Source organism: Podarcis filfolensis (assembly GCF_964270895.1).
Source record: "Podarcis filfolensis genome assembly, chromosome: 2".
Taxonomy (NCBI): Eukaryota; Metazoa; Chordata; class Lepidosauria; order Squamata; family Lacertidae; genus Podarcis; species Podarcis filfolensis.
The window spans coordinates 93,458,109-93,480,531 of record NC_139605.1 but is presented as its reverse complement, the minus strand read 5'-3'; the positions used below and the strand labels follow the sequence as shown (position 1 = coordinate 93,480,531).

Below are 22,423 nucleotides of genomic sequence, written 5' to 3'. Positions count from 1 at the left end.
AACACGAGTAACTGGATGCAACCCATGGCATATTAAGCGGCTACAGTGTGTGTTAGAGATCAACATCATCTCCCCTGTTCCCCAAATTAATCAGTACAGCTGTCAGAAAGCGATGATTCTTGGTCGTGGGGCTCTTGTAGGGCTTACCATCATGAAGCCCAGAGAGATGTCTTGGCTATTTGCTGGCTGCACCCGATTTGACGAGAAATAAATTACAACATGACGTTTTCCTCGAGTTTGTATCCAGCGGCAGCCTTCCAGGAGAAATGATTATGGCTTTCCTTCTGAAGCAAGAACAATTAGAAACTAAAGCAGACGGCCCTTAGCTGAGATGAATGGGCATAAACTAACCAAGGCTGAAAAAAATACTTGATGTCCCGTTGATTTTGACACGAGAGTTACAGTGCAATGCTATGCCTGTCTATTCAGAGTTAAGTTCTGCTTGCTCAATGGGGACTATTCCCTAGTAGAGGATGAAAAACTTGTGGCCCTCTATATGTTGTTGGGCCACTTCTCCTATCAGCAGAGGGACTGATTTACTTAATAGTTATTCAGATATTGCATACAGTGGTACCTCTGGTTACATACTTAATTCGTTCCGGAGGTCCGTTCTTAACCTGAAACTGTTCTTAACCTGAAGCACCACTTTAGCTAATGGGACCTCCCGCTGCTGCTGTGCCGCCGCCCGCGATTTCTGTTCTCATCCTGAAGCAAAGTTCTTAACCTTAGGAAATATTTCTGGGTTAGCGGAGTCTGAAGCGTATGTAACCTGAAGCGTACGTAACCTGAAGCGTATGTAACCCGAGGTACCACTGTATACCAATGTTTTCAGCAACAAACCATGAGCAGTTTACAAAAATTATAGAGTGGAATTCAGCATTGCACTAATACAATTGTTCCTTCAGTGCAAGCATTTTTGCTTCCCAGATGGAACAATCTCTCCTCTCCTTCCCCTGCATGCTGTTCTGGGGGGTCTCCCAGCCCCACAGAGTATATCTGGGAGAGAAGCAGGGGGAAGCCCCATTGTGCAAGCATAAGTCCCTTTGCTGGCTTCCCCTGACATGCTGCGTTAGTGGAAGCCAGCTAAAAAAACCAAACCAAAATGCAATTAACTATAATAGATGTCAGATAAATATCAGAATGCAATAAATACATTTTTAAAACCACCATTTAAAACAGCAAGTTGGAACTGAGCGCAATAGCATTCTCAAACAGACCTGCGTAACCAGCTGATATCTTGGGAAGCCTTTGAAGCATCCAGCAGACGGAGCTTCTCAGATCTTTTTTGGGCGAGTGCTCCAGACGGTTGGTGCTATAACTGAAAAGGCCCATTTCTGCGAGGTTTCCAGATGGTACGGCCAGCAGAGTCTCCTCTGATGAGCATAAAGTTTGATTTGGCCGATAGCAGGGAATGCAGTCTGCTCGGTACCATAATCCCAAGTTGGTTGGGTCTTTATATGTCCATAATAAAACTTGGAACTTAACTCAGTGGCAAATAGATGGCAGCTGCAGATCCTTAAGAACCAGTGTCATACGTGGCCCAGCTAGATGTAGTCAGTAGTCACAACATTCTGCACTAGCTGCAGCTTCCAAACCAACCAACAGAGTTTAATATTTAATGTGCCTAATATGGTGGGGTAGGAATGTTAAGGTAGGGCTTTACTTCTCAGCAATGACTGGTGGCTTTTGCTTATCAATTGCAAGTGGTCCTTAGAATAACTTTTTTTAAGTATTCTGTTGAGGTCTTGTAGCATGCTAGTCAAGTATTTGCATTTCAACGATTGCTTAGTAGATTGGATAAAAAGCCAGAACATTAATCAGCTAACGATCTTTAATCAGTTGGCAGTCCAGCTTCTACCCCACTTGCACGTGAACAGGTCAATAGGTCATCCCGCGCAATGTTTGATGTCACTGGAATTGAGCACATCAACGCTGCCCTGCTGCCAACTGGCAAGCAATGGAATTGGGCAGCTATGAGGGGTGTGGTCGTGCTGCTTAGCTCATTGGACTGTCCTGCAACCGAAGCTCCTGCTCACCATGGGGAATGCAACGACTTGGCCATCTGAGCAGGAAAAGTATAACTGAGGCAAATCACTGCTGCTACAGTTTTAGAATCTTAAAACTGCTTTGACTTAGAATAGCGGCAGAGAGGTATTTTAATGGCCCTCCAGATGTTGCTAGACTCTCTACTCTCATCAGTCCGAGCCAGCATGGTCAATAGTCCTGGATGATGTAGTCGAGTGACATCTAGGGAGCCAAAGCCTAGCCCCCCCCCCTGCCTTAGACTGTCCTAGCAAGGTGTGCTTGAAGTTGGGGAACAAGCAATAGTGGAGGGCATAGCGGGTCTTTGCTAGAGCTAATTCAGTGTCCTCCAGTAGGTGAAAGGAGCATGGAAGGAAATGCTTGCTATCCAGGTTCTCTCCTGACGTCACTTGGGAACCATGGGAGCTGCCTTACACCAAGGCAGATGATTGTTTTTGCACAGGCAGCATCCTAAGGGTTTCACACTGGAGGTGTTCCCAGTCCTACCTGGGAAAGCTGGGGGTGGAACCTGAGACCTTCTGCATGCAAGCAGATGTTGTACCAATGAGCTACAGCCCTTCCCCAAGCAAGAACCAACAACCTATGGCAAACATGGGGCAGGTGAGCAAAGCAGATGAACTCAAAACCTAGGCGAGTTGGGGTAGCTTTCAGCCCCGTTCCACAACATGCTGTTTGTTTGCTGGAGAATGTGAGGTGCTCCCAGAGGCCTCCGACCCCATTCCCTGACCAAGTTTACTTCACCCAGTTTGGCCTCTGTGAGTCTCTGTTCTGCTCCTGCTATGCACCCCTCTTCCCTCCCTCTCTGCCGCAGTCACTTCCGATGTCCCGAGACACCCCAGCTGCGGGAACCATTCTTAGCCTTTCCGTTCACCCAGAGGAGCAGCTGAGCCCTTTGTTGGGGCCGGGGGTGGCTTTAATTTCTCTTCCACTCTTTTGAGCAAACAAAAGTGCCAGAGGAACATCTCCTTGGAAGCTGGAGCCCTGTTTAATTTGCAATGATCATGGGCTTGGAGTGGCCCAAACTTAGTTCCAGGGCAAGCAAAACAAAAGGTTTCCTTTTTATCACAGCTTTATGCTACAGAACAGAATCTCTGAGATTTTTTTAAAGGGCAATTTGGCATTCTTAGGCATGTTAACCGTTGTATTATTGATTAATTGATGGAGTTTATATACCACCTTTCTTCCAAAAATATTGATATAAAAAACAACAGGGTTTGGCTTTTGCTGCCCAACTCCACATGGGACTCTGAGTCCCCTAAGTCCATGATCAGTCAGAGAAGAATGGATGGAGGCAGGATTCAGTGGAAAGCAAAACATAATTTTCTTGGCCCCGCATCACCATCACACTTTGCATAAGCAACTGCAATATAATTACCATCTGATTAAAAGGATTAAGACAAAACAGGTGACGTTGAGCAGCACTGGGGTCTGGTTAGCCATGAGGTCAGAGTGCTGTCCGAAAGCAGCCTTTGAAGCATAGGGTTTGATGGCATCCACTGTGCTTTCTGCATCAGTCCAATTTGGAGAGAGGTCAGAAGCAGCAGGAGCTAGTGTGTTGTTGTTTTCTAAAGTGCTATCTCTTTCTGCTTAGAAAATTCTTGTGTGCAGAACTTAGCCTCTCTTCCCCCCCCCACTCCCCATACACACTCACTCACTAATGAGCCCCAGCTATTCATTGCTATGATGCACCAAGCATGTGTTCTCTCCCCCAGCTCGCAGTATGATGGCTCAGCTGGTCTCCAGGGGAAGCTAAGTAACTCAGAGGCTGTCCTCACACAAAAACATTACCACTCTCTGGACACATAGCAGACACCTCTGCCCTTTGCTGCCGTCCTCTAGGAAGCCGAACTGTCTTCCTAGACCTTTCCCCTGCATGTCCCCCTGAGCAGCGAGGCAGGTGTCCCCGAATCCCAACTCAGTGCTCATTTGCTACCAAGATGTAGCACAGTATCTAACAACCTATCGGCTGACTTAGCACAGCAGTAAATGCATTTCCCTTTCCCCCAGAGGCTGGTGGAAAAGGGCAGCATATTGAGAGATCCTTCTTAAAAGGAATTAACAGGCACCCTTTCACTGGGCAGGGGGTGATGCGAGGAGGGCACAGCTCAGATCTAGGACCACATTTCCAAAGCTGTTGTCAACACTCTCATTACCTAACTCCCCAGCCATACAAGGGATTTGTGGTCTCTATTACTGCAGCTAATGTGATAAGCTCCCTTTCTTTTGACAGGCTCATCAGCAATAACCAGTTTAGAGCATGATTGTAATGGCCCCATCCAATTACCGAGGGTCAGTCACTAAAAAATGGCACTGGGGGACTAAGTGGTATTTCTTTAAAGTGTTGTTAAAGGCGAGCATTCAGAAAAAGCTTGCACAGACAATTTTTTTAAAAAACTAGTGCTTGATTACTTGCTCTGTAGTATCTCTTAGAAGGGCCTACTTGCAGCAGGAGGGGAGGGTTCAGAGGGAGAGGGAGAGACAGAACAAATGAGAATGTGGACTACAGCCTTTATCCAAGATCCCATGTAGGATGCTCTGTGGCTCAGTGGGATTTTCTTCTGTGGATATCCTGGTGTTACCTGCATTTTTCATACCTTAAAAGTGCCCACTGAACAGAGGGCTCTGGAATTGAGACACAGGTAACACCTCCACACATACCCTTCTTCTTCTGTCTCTTGTTGCATTAAAAATGCACTCCAGTTCCCATCCGTGCCAGCCAGAAGGGCCAGGAATTATGAGAGTTGTAGTCCAACAATATCTGGAAAACCACAAGTTAGTTCCCCATCCCTGGAATTTCTGTTGTTCATGCTGCAATATATATAGAAAGAACAGAGACCCGTCCTTATTTTTCTGCACACATTCTGTAAAGTTACCCCAAAAAATATTTCAGGAATTTGCACACATGGGTTAAACCACAGAGCCTAGGACTTGCCAATCAGAAGGTCGGTGGTTCGAATCCCTGCGACGGGGGATGAGCTCCCGTTGCTCGGTCCCTGCTCCTGCCAACCTAGCAGTTCGAAAGCATGTCAAAGTGCAAGTAGATAAATAGGTACCACTCCGGCGGGAAGGTAAACGGCATTTCCGTGTGCTGCTCTGGTTTGCCAGAAACAGCTTAGTCATGCTGGCCACATGACCCAGAAGCTGTACGCCGGCTCCCTCGGCCAGTAAAGCGAGATGAGCGCCGCAACCCCAGAGTTGGTCACAACTGGACCTAATGGTCAGGGGTCCCTTTACTTTTACCTCCAAGGGTGTCCCCTGCCCAGCCCACGTATTTCAATTTATTCTTTGGAAGCCAAGCTGCCCTGTTTTGATTAACTGTCTGGTCGATTTCTAATGGGGTCGTTATCCTCCCACCTACGAAGGATAGCTTGCGTTGCCACCAGGAAGGCCCTTTGGAACCAGGCAGCTTCTGTCTGAGGCAGAGCCCATGTAGCTGGAATTGCATGTGAGTATTTAATGACCACAGTATATGACTAAAGGTAGTCCCCGAGGCCTGACATCACCACCAGTGGCTAGGGTTGTTTGCCCTGCTTATACGGGAAGTCGATTTTATATATACCGTATATAAAAAACTGGATCTCACAAAAGTATACATACCTCCGGCAAGGCAGCATCAGTAGCTTTTGGGCTGTTGTGAACTGGGTTGGTTTTATAATGCCTTTTCAGTCTTTGTTCCACAGTTCCCTTCCATTATTGCAGTGGCTTCTTTGAGGCATATGTGCCCAAGAAATACAGCAGCTTTGAATGGGACGGAGGAAAAGCCACCAGAGAGTGTACTCTCCCTGCGGCACATAGGGGAAGGAGAAGGCAAGGAATGAGAGAAATGAAACCCACAATGTAGATCTGCACATCCCTGAAATTCAGGAATGACCATGTGAGGAAACTGCCTAGCAATTCCAGAATTAATGGTCTGGAACTTAAGAGTGTGCCATCGTGACCTTGCTCAGAGTCACCAGATAGATTTAATTCCATAGCCTAGATCTCCCAGTAGCAATGCACAATCTCTCAAATCTCATCAGCTGTCAAAAATGGCACTGGTAACCAGAGGAAATAAGAATTCACCCTGTAGAATCAGCATCCTGCTTCCAACAGCGACCAACTTCTCCAACAATTCTATAGCACCGCCACTCTACACACAAGGAAATAAAAGCAACTTCCACTCATAATAACTGTTGAGCATAAAACTAGCAATGTGAATTGTTTTCAATGTACATTTGAACTTTCCCCAACATTGTAGGATTCAGGGGATGGAGTAGGGACAGCATCCAATCTCCCACCCAAACTAAAATAACAACTTCCCAAAAGTAGATATACTTTTTTAAAAAAAGATCTGTGTAGCTATTTTGTGCCCAAAGACAAACCTATACAGTGTATGAACACAAGTGGAAGATTTTTGTTTATTTGAAGAACATTTTTATTTCTTTTTATTTCATTCATTCATTCATGCTTGCTTGCTTTCTATAAAGCACACACCTAGCAATGATTCTAGTTACAGGTAGGTAGCCGTGTTGGTCTGCCAATAACAAACTTAGTTGGTCTCTAAGGTGCTACTGGAAGGAATTTTTAAATTTTGTTTCAACCTAGCAATGATGTCAATCAAGAAGCAAAACATGCCTTCTCATTGCTATCATTTGTATTCAGAGACACACTGCCTCCAACAGTGAAGGTAGAACATAGCCATCATTCCTGGTAGCCTCGTTCTCCACGAATTTATCCAATTCCCAGAGTGGTTCAACAATCCCTCTTCCCAGAAAACCCTGGGATTGTAAAACAGAACTTCCCTTTGCAGAAGCCAGCCTAATTCTTCTGTGCCAACACTTGCTCTTCTTTATGTTTACTAAGTCTATTTTTAATAACGCCTTCCAGCAATTTATCAAGGCCAAACATTAGGCTAACTGGCCTGTGATTTCCTGGCTCGCTGCCCTCACCCCTTTATAAAAATTGGTGCTGCGCTGGCTTACTTCCAGTCATCTGGTAAAGATGCTTATTTTAGTTACAAATCTGTTTCTGCTAGATGCATTTCCAGAGGGAGGTATCCATGTATTACCATCACAAATGGGTGGCGTCAATACTAAATGAAAAGGAAGAAAGGAGGAAGAGAGACCACAAAATTTGAGCTTGAAATTAACAGGCATTAATTGTCACAACTGATATGCTGATATGCTATGGAGGAGGCAGGTGGGCTCTCCCCCCGCACCCACTGCAATAGAAATATTGCCAGAAGAAAAAAAGATATCCACATATTTAATGTTTCAGACACCTTCTCTCAGGTGTGAACATCTTTTTTCCAACCAGATGTCCTGCATAACATCTGGATAAGGCAGGTGCAATCATGGGCGCAGCCAGGATTTTTGTTAGGGGGCAGGCCTTTTGTGGGGGGGGGGGAGGGCAGAACCTCAGTTAGCTATGCTTTTTATTTATTTAGGGGGTGGAGCTGCCCCTCCCTGCCCATGGGTGCAACTGATGCACTATAAATTGAGTCTGGAAAAAGCCCTAAAGCAGAGTTGGTGTCTTACACAGACGTTCTCTTTTCCTTAACAATTCAGACCACAGGGCTGATCTGCTTAGCTTTCTTCAAGCCATATTAGGTAGGGAAGCAGACTTCCAGACCTCACCATAAGCCCATCTGATTCATCCAGGGGTTTCCCAAACTTGAGTCTCCAACTGTTTCTGGACTACAATTCCCACCATCCCTAACCTCGGACCTGCTAGCTAGGGATGATGGAAGTTGTAGTCCAAAAACAGCTGGAGACCCAAGTTTGGGAAACAACGGAGTTCATGTGTGAGAGGAAGGCCTTGAGCTTGATGACCGCCTGGCCCTTTGCCCCCTTTCCCCGATGCCACTCAAAGAGTACACGCGTCCCAGGAACAGGATGGCGCCCCCTGACGCGAGGCCCTGGGAAGAATGAGGCGGCCTGAGCCTCGGCTGCCGATCTCCCCCGAAGTTGGGGTGGGCGGGGTGGGGAGGGGAAGGAGGAGGTGGTCTGCGCAGCCCTCCCTGACACCTCCAAGTCTCGCTTTCCTTTTGCGCGTCAGCAGCAGCAACGGCGAGTGAGAACTTGCGACTCCGGCAGGAGGGAAGGTCCCTTTCTGGAGAGCTGCTTCCCTGGCGCAGGGAGAACGCGGCGCCCCTCCGGCTGCCCGCCCGCACCTGCTGCTCCGCGAAGAGGCTCGGCCGCTGTCTCCTCCTCCCCTCCCTCCGGGCGCCCACCCCCCAGCTCGCCGGTCCCTCCCCCCGAAGCCGGTCACTGAGGCTGCATTGAGCCGCGGCTCTGGCAAAAGTTTTGAGCGGAGCGCCAGCGCTCAGGAGCCGGCGCAGAGCGACCCCTTGGCGGGGAACTTCCTCGACCCTTTGCCCGGCTGCGATGCGCCCGACGGGGAGCGCCGAGATTTGAAGCCACACAGGCAGGTAGGTCTGGGCCGGCGGCTGAGGGAAGAAGGAGGGCTGCCGTCTTCGCGGGTTTTTGCTTTTCCTTTGGTCACGTCGAGGGGCGCGAGCGCGTGGCGGGGAGATCCCTCAGCCGGTTCCAGGGGCACCGAAGGCGCTTTCTCTGGGCTCGCAGAGGGCGGGGTGTGGAAGGGGGCTCCCCCCCTTCTTCTCCCCTTCAGCCTCGGGCATAGCTGTCAACTTTTCCCTTTTCTTGCGAGAAATCCTATTCGGAATAAAGGAATTTCCCTTAAAAAGGGGGAAACGTTGACAGCTATGGCCTCGGGTTCCCCGCGGTGAGCGGGATGGAGCTGAGCACATGCAACAGCCAGCCCCGTCCCTGCCTTGCGCCCCGGGGAGGCGAGGCGACAACGGCCTCGGTCCGGGGCGTCCACACGGCAGCCGAATATAGCGGGACAGCTTTGTCGAGGGTTAAAGGAAGGGACTTCTGGAGAGCTCCGTTGGTTAGAACGTGGTGCTGGTAACAGCAAGGTCTCAGGTTCAGTCCCCATATGGGACAGCTATACATTCCTGCACTGCTGGGGGGGGGGATTGGACTAGTTGATCCTTGGTGTCCCTTCCAACTCTACAGTTCTATGATTCTGCAACTGGTAAAAGGGGAGCAGCGTCCTGTCCGGAGACGTCAGGGACCCGCTTGGACGCCAAGTATATAGTCAACTTTGGCACAATTTCTAGCGAGCCTGTTAGAATATGCCACGCACCACCCAGTTTGCCTTGATGGCTTGCTAGTCTGTGGTAAGGTTGCCATATTTCATAAAGTAAAAAACCAGGACACCCCAAAACTCTGACACCCCAAAAGACATCAACTCTGCCTTTGTAATGTCCTGTGAAATCCAGATGTATAGCAGCCCTTGTCTGTGGACACACAGGGTAATCCTTGACCAGATAACCACACACACACACACACACACACACACACACATACACGTGTCAGTCAAGGACCTTCTTAGCTACTTCTTAAAAGCAACACAATTTTTCCTCCCTTCCCAAGAGCAAACAGTATCAGGTATGATTTCCAACTCCCCTTTGATCAACAATGGCTGCAGCAAAACGAGATGACCCCAAATTACTCTGCCAAATGAAGAATGCTTGAAGGTAACCAGGAGTGGTTTCCAGGTGGAAGCGCTGTGAGCTCAGTTCATTCTGGTACTCAAAATTAATTCCCTGGATCTGAATTGTTTAATGCTACACTGACTCCACTTGGTGGATCTTGTGGGTTCCCGTTAAACCACCACCACCACCAAGCACATCCTGCAAGCCTGAGGTCTGACCAGCCCTGAAATAGATAGTGCCTTGTTCTCTAGTCCACAGTTCATGGGCATAGCCAACGGGGGTTGGGGGCCAGCTGTCCCCCATGATCAATAAAAATATTTAACTAACTAAGGTTCTGCCCCCCCTAACAAAAATCCTGGCTACGCCCATGCCACAGTTTTTTGATGCCCATTGCTTTGAAAACCCAAACAGGAGAATTGCATCAGTTGCACAGGGAACCTCTGGATTTTGGGAAGAGAAAGTGTGGGGCAGTAGTAGTTGGAGAACACTGCATGGATGAGGGGGAATGAAAGGAGGCACAAAGGGGTTCACAAGTCACATTAAGCCAAGGCATGGAAGGGGCCACTGAGAAAGGGGGCACGTATACCCACCATGGAGTTGTGCCTATGGCTAGGCGTGTGTGTGTGTGTGTGTGTGTGTGTGTGTGTGTACCATAGCTGCCAACTTTTTTCTTGCAAGGAATCCTATTCAGAATAAGGGAATTTCCCTTTAAAAAATGGAAAAGTTGACAGCTATGGTGTGTACACACAGACACATTTATATATACATATACACAGTACATACAGTTCCTTTTCTGCCCTGCTTCTCCTCCTCCTCCATGCTGCCCTCTAGTATCACATCACAGGGCTATGTTCTTGTCTCCTGCCCACAGCCTCCTGCAGACACCCAGCCACACAATCAGTCACGTAACACCTAGCAGAACTTGAACCTAATTAATACTAATGGCAATCTGCTATGTGTGCAGGAGAAAAGGTGGCAGAGGGGAGAGTGTGTGTGCCTGTAGAATGGACAAACACATGCCCCGTGTGAACTGTAACCCAAAGGTGAAAAAAACAACTCCGGAGATGACAGCCAATTGGTTAAAAAAATTATTTTTACTTTATGTATGACTGGGATAGCTCAGTTGGTTAGAGCAGGAGACTCTTATGCTCTGGGTGGTGGGTTCGACCCACATGTTGGGCAAAAAGATACCTGCATGGAAATTCTGTTTCTTCCTTAGAATCATAGAGTTCGAAGGGACCACAAGGGTCATCTAGTCCATGACCCTTTTGGTCCCTTTGAACTCTATGATTCTAAGGAAGAAGCGGAATTGGAAGGGCCACTTTTACAATATATAAGGACCCGAGGCACAGGATTGTTTGTTTTAATGTGTTACGTGCTGTATTGCAAAATCACAAAACGTCCATATGAAAATCTCTGGTTAATGTGACACACTGCTAAACAACAAACAGATCTGGAAGCCCAGCAGGTTCAATGAATACTGAACTTAAGCTTGGTTATACCCATCTCTGCAAAAGTGGGGTGAACATTGGCACACAAGGTATAAGGGAGATTAATAATGTATACTGGTCCAGTTACCCATTCAGGCAAATCTGTCCTAAACGCTTGGCATGTGTGGTATAATCCTACATTGGCAACTTGGGGAAGTTAGGAAGGATAAGTAGAAGGATTTTCCCCTACAGATGTTGCTGTTGTTGTTCAAATAGGAGGTGTTAAAAATGGTATCCAGTGTATAAATGAACTTCTAAAGATTTATATTTAGGAATGGATTGGTTCAGAGTCCACCCTACCCTGCTTGGGATTACTGTTAACGTTATTGCTGTAAACACACAATCTCATGCAAAACTCACTAAATTGCCTCTACCAAGAGTAGTGTGTGGGTAGGATAATTGCAGGACACCAGATATAACAATCCCAAGCAAGCCTGACTTTTGCCTTTCTCTTGCTACGATGGACAGCGTTGGGTTAACTGCCTTGCTTTGGGTACATTGCTGGTGAGGACAGAATTGCAGCCTGTGGGGATCTGGCTCCTCCAGTGTCACTAGTGAGGCAGGATAGGAACCAAAAAGAGACTTGTAGCAGCAATCATGGCAGCCTCTTAGTGTGTGCACGAGGAGTAGAAATCGCTTCCTATTGGCTTTCAGGGTTAGTTCTGACCTCTGATCCTTATGTACAAGCCCAGAACAGCAGTGGAGTTTAGGTAACAGCCCCGCTTCTTGCTAGATTCAGTTTCCCTTGTTTGAGTGTGACGACATGTACAGCAAATTCTTGGAAAAGCTGCATGGGAACAGACAGTCTCCCTTTAATTAACCTCTTGGTTCTGTATCATGGAATGGAGCATTGATATGACCTTTCTTAAAATGCCTTGCAGGAATCTCCCCTCCTTGCTGCATGATACAGTGGTACCTCTGGTTAAGAACTTAATTTGTTCTGGAGGTCCGTTCTTAACCTGAAACTGTTCTTAACCTGAAGCACCACTTTAGCTAATGGGGCCTCCGCTGTCGCTGTGCTGCTGCCACGCAATTTCTGTTCTCATCCTGAAGCAAAGTTCTTAACCCGAGGTACTATTTCTGGGTTAGCGGAGTCTGTAACCTGAAGCGTCTGTTACCCGAGGTACCACTGTACAGTCCTCAGCTCCAACCCCATCCCAGTATGGTCCCATCAGGTGGAACTGACAGCACATTTTGTGACTATTTCTGCTTCTATCCACAGAGGTGGATTTAAGGGAGTGTGACTGGTTCAGTTGCACTGGGCGCAGAGCCTCGGGGACACCGCGGGGGGGGGCGCTGCAACTATGATGTAGAATGGAATGTGAGAGGAGGGGGTGCCGCTGAAATTTGAGACCCCCAAATCTATCCACCTACACCCTTCCAAAATGCAGTAGCAGAAGCAAATTACCAGTAGCAAATTCTTGTAATGTGATCTTGATTTATGCACTTAAAAGCAATCCAGCTCTTAATGAGAAACCTGCAATTCTCCAAGGATCACTTGTGTAAATTATGCAGAGATGCAAATATTTCAACATGATGTGAACCCAGTAATATGTTAGTTTTTTAAAAAAAGTGATACTGTGTGCCAGTTTTTAGGGAATTTTAAATATTTGGTGGCAGAAACACATGACACAGAGAACAGTGTGTACAAAGGTCTCGAAGGGCATTTATGGGATGGGACAGGAGATATACAGAGCACAGACTTCCTTGCCTCTGGCCGCCGAAAACCCCACTTACAACTTCTATGTTTTCACAAAGTACTGTCTGCACATTTTCAACCCCCCCCAATAATGCTGATGACTAGAAACTTCAGTGTTGCTTTTTTTAAAGTAATACTGAAATTAATGGAAACAGAAAGATGTCTCGACATCCCAGATTCCACTGCAATTGCAGTTATGAAGATTTTCAAATGCACATGCCCTTCCCAGACTCATTCACCTAATGCTGCCTTTCACTCAGTGTGTTAAGACATCCCCATTATCTATCCCCTCCCAACAGTCCTGACCTATTGGATTTTTGAGACCCGATGTGACAATCTCCCATACTCTTTGTCCACTTTACCTTTAGCACATATTTTTCTTGCCCTGTGTATCAAATCCTCTGCTGCTTGGGGCCCAGAATAGATGTTTTTCACTGTTTGGCTGTGAACACAGTGAAGAGTCTATTCTCTGTGTGCCACAAAATGCCCTGGGTGTAATTGGAGAACAGTGTATCATGATACCACCCATTCATTTGTCTGATATAATTCAGCTCCTCATGTAGCATGGATGATATGAAAATCCTAATTTCTGATCCCCCATCTGGCATAAGTCTCAATATAAGACTCTGGGAAACATATCTTGTTAGATATGTTTGTTAAGCTTGTTAGAGTGTTTCAGCTTTGTGCTTGGTTGGCGGCTGGTGCTTAATTTGTAAAATGATGGCCAGAGTTCAGCCCTATCTGGAAGCCAGGCCCTTTAACCAGGAAAACTTATTCTGTAGCCGCCAATGAAAACAGAGGGACAGGCTAGACTTGTTGTGTTTGTGCATGCTCAAGAGGCATGGACTCTTCTCTTTGGATAACCAGAACAAGAAAAAAAGAAAGAAAAAAGCAACCCCAACCCCTACTAGTGCAGTATTTGGGAGACTCCGTACACACAGCCCTGCCAGTTTGTGTGAGTTGATTGCATCTTGGGCTGGATTTGGCTGTGTGATTGCTTCACAGAATGCTCAAATCACAACTGGGGGGAAAGTGTCCTGGTGTTCTACTGCTGCATCATAAATGCTTTGTAGTTGGACTGCAATAGTAGAGTAAAATCTCAGCTTGCATTGAAAAATTATGACTGGAGAGTCTAGAGAACCTATTGCACCATTGTTTCACTGCTTGGTGAAAAGATTGAACAGATTCACTCAATCCGCATAAGGGCACCCATCTCCAGTTGTGTGATTTGGACCTCAGATTCCAGGATCCAGGACTAGCTTCTCTAGCAGAACCTATGGCTTGGCAAAAACAGGTTCCAACTCAAATTAAGCAGCAAATCTGGTTCTTCTGTTGTGTCTAGCTGTGGATGTCATCTACTTATTTGGGGATGTTATATACTTCTTGATATGGACCACTGTAAGTCAGGTGGATGTGTTTTTACATGCTTTCAGGAGGCAACAATTTCTGGAAAACATTCCAGCAGGGCTTTGCGTTACGTTGCCAGTACAAATGGATTGAAATCTGCCTTCATTCATTTGCAGCGTTTCTATTCTGTATTTTCCCCAAAGAGCACAAGGAGGGGTCTACATAATTCTACCCTCCCAGGTTATCCTCAAAACAACCCTTTGAGCTAAGTTAGCTTCAGCTTGTGTGACTGGCTCACCTGGCTGAGTGAGTGGGGATTGGAACCTGGATCTCTATCTCTTCCTTTCCTAGTCCAACCCTCTAGCCACTACACCACACACTTGCCTATCAGATTTTGAATGGAAAAATGTCTTCTGGGGCTGAGCCTGCAAGAGACGCAGTATGTAGTCTTTTGCACACCCTGTAGTTCTGCCTGCACATGTGCTTCTTGGCATCAGTGCTTGCCCGCTAAGTGGCAGACAGCTAGGCTCTCTCGAGCGCAGTTCCTTACACCACAAGGGCCATGGCGGTGGGTGAGTGAGTGCTGAGCTATGACCACTTGGTTCTGTGGGGATATTTGCAGTGATGGGAGGCCCTGAGCAGGGTCCTTTAGGTTCAGTCTCAGCCTCTCCACTGTGCCCTTTGTGCCTCTGCTCCGAGTTGGGCTGTGTCAACAGAGTGATTGCAAAGTATCCTGTTTGAACAAGTCTTACTCACTACGAGACCTTGCAAGTTGGGAAGTTGCCTGGTGCATCAGAATAACAACTGCTCCAATCTTGCCCCCTTCAGTTGGGGGTGTGTCTCATCACCAGCCCCCAAGCAGAGGGCAGCCAGGGATGGGTCAAGTTGCATGCTGGGAAGATGAAGAGGATCCTTTGCTGCCTTTTCTGTGTCTTGCAGGCTCATGGTTTGGGTGTTTGCTTAGAAAAGGATTCAACAGTCGCCTAACATGGACTCAATTGGTCTGTGCATGAGCAGACACAGATGTATCTATTTCAGAGGCACTGTGTCCAGATGTGCAATGGCAGCAGCAGCAGCAAGCCCACTTGCCACTAGCCCCTTACTTTGGCAAAGCAGCAGCAAAGCTTCCCATTGAGCCAGTGAGTTATCGATTCCATGTAGAGTTAGCAAAGCAAAGAGAAAATGGGCTGGAGATTAAATAAAGTAAAGGTAAAGGGACCCCTGACCATTAGGTCCAGTCGTGACCGAATCTGGGGTTGTGGTGCTCATCTCGCTTTATTGGCCGAGGGAGCCGGCGTACAGCTTCTGGGTCATGTGGCCAGCATGACTAAGCCGCTTCTGGCGAACCAGAGCAGTGCACGGAAACACCGTTTACCTTCCTGCTGGAGCGGTACCTATTTATCTACTTGCACTTTCACATGCTTTCGAACTGCTAGGTTGGCAGGAGCAGGGACCGAGCAACGGGAGCTCACCCTGTTGCGGGGATTCAAACCGCCAACCTTCTGATCGGCAAGTCATAGGCTCTGTGGTTTAACCCACAGCGCCACCCGCATCCCTGGAGATTAGATATTCGGCCTCAAACAATGTGACAATGAGCCCAGGAAGCTACCAGAATAAGAAGAACCACACATACATCCTTCTGCAGTTCATGTAGCAGGAGCGAATGCTCTCTGCAGGATACCTGGGCTGTAAAGCCTTTGGCCATGTCCTCCTTAAATGGCTCTCCAGCAGCTGTTCTAGCCATTCACCATACTTAACAGGCTGCCAGTGGGAAGGCACAGTTGGCTCTTCACAAGGCTGTGCCAGCTCTTCAGCCTGAGTTGATGGAATTTGAAAGAGATTACCTGCAACAGAGTACCAAGCCCTTCATCAACCCCACCTTGCACAGGGATTCACAAGTCCTGGCAGTCAGGTGATGAACAGGATTTGTGAAACCCAGTTTACAGCACTGCATCAGGGCTTGCAAAGTGCAAGCCTATGGCTTTGCCCACATGGTTTGATTTCAAACCACACAGGCAAAAAACCTCTGTGTGGTTCACAGGTGTTGTTCTTGCACTGTGGGATGAAGTCAGAGATTCTGTGCTGTAAGTCAGAAGATGGTTTGTCTCAGCAGATCCGTTTCTAGAGATCTAACTGGTGACAGGCGTCTTTCATCTGAAAAGGCCACACAGCCTTTTTTGCAGCTGGCGTGTCCTCTCATAGATCAAGGATGGCTAATCTTGGACCCTTCAGGTATTGCTAAACTACAGCTCCCCCCACCCTTGACCATGGGCCATGCCTGCTGGGGTTGATGGGAGTTGCTCCCGTTCTAGTATAAACTACTGACCATCTCCCTTTAGCCACTTTCCTTTACAGCACATAGTCTGTGTCGCTATGTGGGATAAAGTGACCAATGGGGCAGGAGTCAGCACTCTGGCGGACTTTGCCTCCTCCATTTCAATCATGGGTGGGAAGCTCCAGCTCCCATCAGCCTCAGTTAGCATGGACAGTGGTCAGGGGATGATGGAATTTGTAATCCAGCAGCAGTTAGCCAAATAGGGAATGTCACCTGCCTGCCTGCCTGCCAAACTGTCCTTTGATCACTCTCATTTTATTCCTTTCTCTCCAGTTGGCTGCTGTTGTTTTCTTACCTCCCAAGGCCAGGAAGCGTCTCATCACATTTTACAATACAAGGTGCTGTGTGGGGATTATCAGTAATACTGAGGAAGCTCTTTTCATTCCTCTGCCTCATAGTAGGGGTTCTGGATACTCATGGAGATGAGCTGTTGAAATCAAGGGCTCACCTATTCCTAAAGAGTCATTTTACGTTATAGTACCATTTTTTTACATTAGAGTGTAAACACTTATAAAGTTGTCTGAAGTTTTCTTTGGCCTATTTGTATATTAAAACAGAAACAAACAAACCCCTGCACCCTCACATCTGAGTAATGTTGAAATGTCATCCTCTATAGCTGTTTCACAGCTAAATACAAGAAAAGTGCTGTGGAAATTGAATTACCCCGGCCGTTTGTGACATCAGAGTTGTCCCAGCTAATCAGATACTTCTCATCATCATCACTATGATTTAGTCCGTTATTTCTTTCTGCAGCCGAGGCTGATGATGGTGGGGACAGCAGAGGGTAATGAAGATCAAAATTAAGATGCAGAAACAGAGCCATGAGGCCTTTGGTCTGTGGGTGTGCGCACTCAAAGGACCAAAATAGCGGGATAATGGCAGAGGTGCAAGTGGTTGATGGATCTAATGACTCTCCCCCTAAGACTGGCTGAAGCCACCTGATCCCTAGTGGGAAATGGGGTGTTAGTGGCAGAGCCAGCCTTACGTTGTTGGCATCGCATCAGTTCCTGCCTCAGACATCCCCTCCCCTGCCAAGCACTGAAGCCCCTGCTGTGATGGACTGTAGCTTCAAGGTTTGTGCCATTAACGCACTAGGGGCTAATCCTTTTGTGTTTTAACAAGAGAGCAGCTTCCCCCTTCCTCCTCTCCCCACAGCCTCTCTCTTGAGCAATCAAGGGGAGGGGATGGGTGAAATCATATGTGTGTGTGAGAGAGAGAGCGAGTGGGGGGGGAGGCAGGATCAGAGCAGCTTTGATGCTTGTTTGCTGAGAGAAGAGTCTGGAAGAGAGAATGTACTGCATTACATTCCCAGCATGGGTGATGCTGCAGCACATCTTTCTTTCACCAGGCATAGTTTTTCTTTTCCCTTGTTTTTTTTTACAGAAGCATTATTTCTCCTCCTCCTCCTCCTCCTCCTCCTCCTCCTCCTTCTCTTTTTCAAGAGACAATCCTACCCACCTCTTGGAATTCAGAAACCACTCATGCAGTCCTACTGCAAAAGCCTAAAGCATATGCATAGGTTGCAGCACAGAGATGAAAATATAAAATTATCAGAAACGGTGGTGTCTTTCCCATAGGTTGGCCATAGAACTGGCATTGTTCTGAAAGGAAGGACTAACGGTGTCTTCCTAGGTGCACTTATGTACAAGTAAGCACTATCAAACTTCAGAGTAAACAAGCATAGGATTGGGCTGTACTTGAGCTTTAAACTAGTGTACAATGAAATCCTGAGTCACAGGACTATGATGTTCTTCTGAATAAGGAAAATAAATAAGCTTAACACAACAGGCACCTGATAGTTCTGTCAATGGGATTATAGCACCCAACATGTAGGAAATATACCCACACTCGAACCGTGTCTGCTTTGCACATGGTTTGAATAACTAAGAGTGTTTTCAGATGGAAGCTTACTCTTGCAAACTGATCGTTCAGATATTGCAAATGGGTTACTGGCAGCAGGTTGTTGTTTTTAAAACTTGTCAGGTTTTTTCACTGAAAGGGTAAGTGTGGAGAAAAGGTGTGATTTTGATATCAACAATGTTGATCTCCAGATGCCGGAAAACCCCCCAAACATGTGTGCGTGAGGAGCACCAATCCTACCAAAATAAAATCCACCTGGAAGCAACCAGAGGTTACAAAGAACAACAACATTAATGGAATTCAGTTGACAAATTTAAATGACTCACCTGGACCAGGTGGCATTCACTGAATAATTATTAAAGAACTCAAAATGTGAAGTTGTTCATCTTCAAGGTAATTCTAAACCAAAATGACCCTCATACCACAGGGTTAATAGCTAGTGGAATGCTAATTTCTAAAAAGGATCTTTTAGGGTACAGTCTCAGGAAATTACATTTCCATCAGCCTAGCTATCTGACCCAGGCAAATTGGTGGAAGCAGCATTATTAAAGCTAGAACTATTAAACGTGTAACCTTGGAAGAAACAGCATTAAATCAAGCTTTAGTCATTTTTTGGTCAGGGTTGGGAAGTCAACAAAGATATAGACTGGTGTGAATTGGTTGATATTATGGAGATTTTTAAAGCTTTTGACTATTAAAATGTTCCTAAACAGCAAAACATGGTAATATTCAATGTAAAAGCAAAATGATGCCCACTGGAACAAAAATATAATAAAAATCCTAAATTCCCCAGCTGATGGTGAATTGGCTGTAACTCCTCAGGAAAAAGATATGGAGTTCACAGTAGGGAATTCATTGAAAATGTCAGCCCAGTGTGCTGTGGCAGTAAACAGAATGTACAGTATTATGAATTATTATTAGGAAAGGGACAAAGAATAAAGCAGCAAATTTATTTATGGCAGGTTCCATTTTGATCTCTGCATCTTAAAGGGACGACCACAGCACTAGGAAAGGTACATAAAAAAGGCAATTAAAATGATCAATTTCCTTAAATAGAAAGCATAAAAAGATGAATGCATTTGGGTTTAGAAAAAAGGTGTCAAAAGTAAGAGGTGAAATTCTGCGTATAGAGACAGTGAATGGGGAGGCATTCTCGTCCTCATAATACTAGAACTCAGGATTCATCCAATGAATGTTGGGTGGCAGTAGAATCAGGCCAGACAAATTAACTAAGGCATGATTAAGGATGGAATTAACATTGAACAAGAGACCTGCAACATGATATTGCAGTGTATCCTCCCCCCTTAAAGCATGCACAGTCTTCATTTGGTTGTTTTCTGTGCGAAGGTGCCCTCTTGGTTGTTGTTTTTAAAATGTGCTTCTGCAAAGCATGTCAATCCCCTGAGGATCCTAATACCTCCTTTTTGTTTCTCAGTATCCCTATTCTAGCTGTAATCCTGGCAGCACCCACCCGCTTAATTCACTATTAGAAGGAGCCATAAAGAATGCATAGCTGGCACTGAAAACAGCAGTCCTTGGTCTCATTATTATCTGCACTAATGTATAATAATCCAAAATGTACGGCATTACTTTATCATGCTCCACTTCTCACCCCACACCTTGCAAGTGGCAGCCAATTGAGTGGGAGGAGCAGGGAAACTGATGAGTGTGGTTTAATCGCACATTACACAGCCCCTGTATTATGGAAATTATGAGGGAGAATGGAGAAGATGCAGGGCTGCTACAACATCCTCCCAACCTTAGTTATGGATTTTATTTAAGCTTTTGTTTTTCAAGCCAATTTATATATTCATGGAGAATGGTTCTATCCAGAACCACCCTTTCCTGGGACCTTAGGATGAAGAGCAGGTAAATAACAACAATGGAGGGGGGCCCCACCTTCACCATTCTGCCTGTGAGCTTTTGTGGAGCACTTTGAGATAAAGAGTACAGTCATACCTCATGTTACGTCCGCTTCATGTTACGTTCTTTCAGGTTACGTCCTGCGGCGACCCGGAAGTACAGGAAAGGGTTACTTTCAGGTTTCGCCGCTCGTGCATGCGCAGAAGTGCAAAATGATGTCAGGCGCATGCGCAGAAGCAGCGAATCGCAACCCACGTGTGCGCAGACGCACCTCTGCAGGTTGCATTCTTTTCATGTTGCGAACAGGCCTCCGGAATGGATCCCGTTCGCAACCAGAGGTACCACTGTACCAGATGAGATGGCCCACTGGTCTATCGAAGCAAGGCAATGCTTAAGATTCTTAGCAGGATTCAGACACAACATTTCAGACTCCCTCCAATCCTTTCCCCAAGGCCATTTCCCCCTGTACTCTGGACCAGTTGTTCTGTTTGCTGCAGGGAGGTTCCTGTGGAAAGATGGGGCACTGCATTTTGAAGACTGCCTGCCCTGTGTTTTCAAAGGGATGTTTATACTGCTGTCCCTTCCAAGTTAATAAGCCCAGTGCACATTGTACACAGGCAGTAGCAGGACCAGAGAAAGAAAAGATGGCCTTGTTACCTGGATTTCCTCCAGGACAGCTGGGCTAGGGTTTTATTTACTGAATTGCCAGAAAGCCAAAGGCCAAGAAAGACCAACCCTGCAGGATGGGGCCAAGTGCATCTCTGATACCCATATCCAAGCAAACAAGGGAATGTCCCTGCCCAGGTAGAGTCTCCAGGAGAGGGATGCTTCCCATGCGTATTTCCTGCCACTGTATCAGTGGAAGTGCCATGGCTTCCAAGTCATAGAGGAATCTCTGCCGCAACAACATATGCATTAAGCAGGCATCCATTCCTGGGCCCTTTTCTTCGAATTGTGAATAGTGCCAGCCAGGGATGGGAGTAGACAGTTGTCTTGGAGCAGCTGAGATTGAAGGTGATAAGGATTTTATTTTATTTACTCCTCAATAAATTTATTCAGCAATGCTACATTACTTCAATAAATTTCTGTTATGCCCTTTGCCATAAACAACCTCTGAGTGGTTTACAGAAATAAATGCATTTATTTGTTGTTATCGCATATATATCCCACCTTTCCTCCAAGGAACTCAAGGCAGCAAGCATGATTCTCACATCCTCAGAACAACCATTGGGGTAGGTTAGGCTTGGGGATGATGACTGTCCCAAGTTCACTCAGTAGCTTCATGGCTAAGTGGGGTTTTGAAGCCTGGATTCCCAAGTCCTACTCTGACACTCTAACACACTGGCTCAAAATCTATAAACAACTATAAATAATTACATATTAAAACCAGTACAGTGCTACCTCGGGTTACAGACGCTTCAGGTTATAGACTCCGCTAACCCGAAAGTAGTTAAGAATTTTGCTTCAGGATGAGAACAGAAATCCTACGGTGGCGGCGGCGCAGCAGCAGTGGAAGGCCCCATTAGCTAAAGTGTTACCTCAGGTTAAGAACAGTTTCAGGTTAAGAACGGACCTCCAGAACAAATTAAGTTCTTAACCTGAGGTACCACCGTATTAGAATCCAAATCAAGGACTTTTTTTAAAAAAAATGCAGGCCAATGTGGAAATGTGGAGAAGTGAATTTAAGATTGGAAAAAATGAGAATGTGAGAGGAAATAATGGGCAGATTCCCGCTGCCTACATTTGCCAAATAAATTCTTCAGGGTCTCCAGTCTGATCCTATATTAGCAGCTGATGAGCAGTGCGTTTGTGAGATGAGAAGAGAGGGGTATCTTCATCATTTGTGGAGGACAAAGCAGAAATAGGAAGAATGAAGAGCTCGGCTGAAATCCTAGGGGGCTCAGGGATCCTGCAGTGGCCTGGCCTACCAGGCTGAAGGTGTATTCAGGGCCACTCCATCCATTTTCCAAAGCCCGAGAGCTGTGCACAGAGTACTCCTTACATGGGATTCTGTGAAAAGTTAGCTTATAGTGTTGTCTAAAATTCAGGCAAGGACTTCTCCCACCCTATGGCAAATTTTTCTAGGCAGTATATTTAGGGTGTTTTCCCCCTTGTCCTCTGAAATGGTAACAAGGAACAGTCAGATGGGATGGGCTTGTGCTTAAAAGGTAGCAAGGAAATTTTATCTGGGAGAGGATTAACAGATAGGTTCTGTTTTCACAGTTAGGGTCTAACTCGTCATCAGGTGTAGGTAATTTTCTCCCAGTTCCTACTGGCTAACAAAC

At 46.4% G+C, this 22,423-nt stretch overlaps 1 protein-coding gene across 1 annotated transcript in view; it reads left to right on the top strand.

Moving 5' to 3' along the window:
- Positions 1-7,894: 7,894 nt before the first annotated feature.
- Positions 7,895-22,423, top strand: part of GCGR (glucagon receptor) — a 41,438-nt gene continuing 26,909 nt past the window's right edge. The window contains exon 1 of the mRNA XM_083598371.1: positions 7,895-8,452. The gene's annotated coding sequence lies outside the window, so the exon portion shown is untranslated. The remainder of the gene's footprint in view (positions 8,453-22,423) is intronic.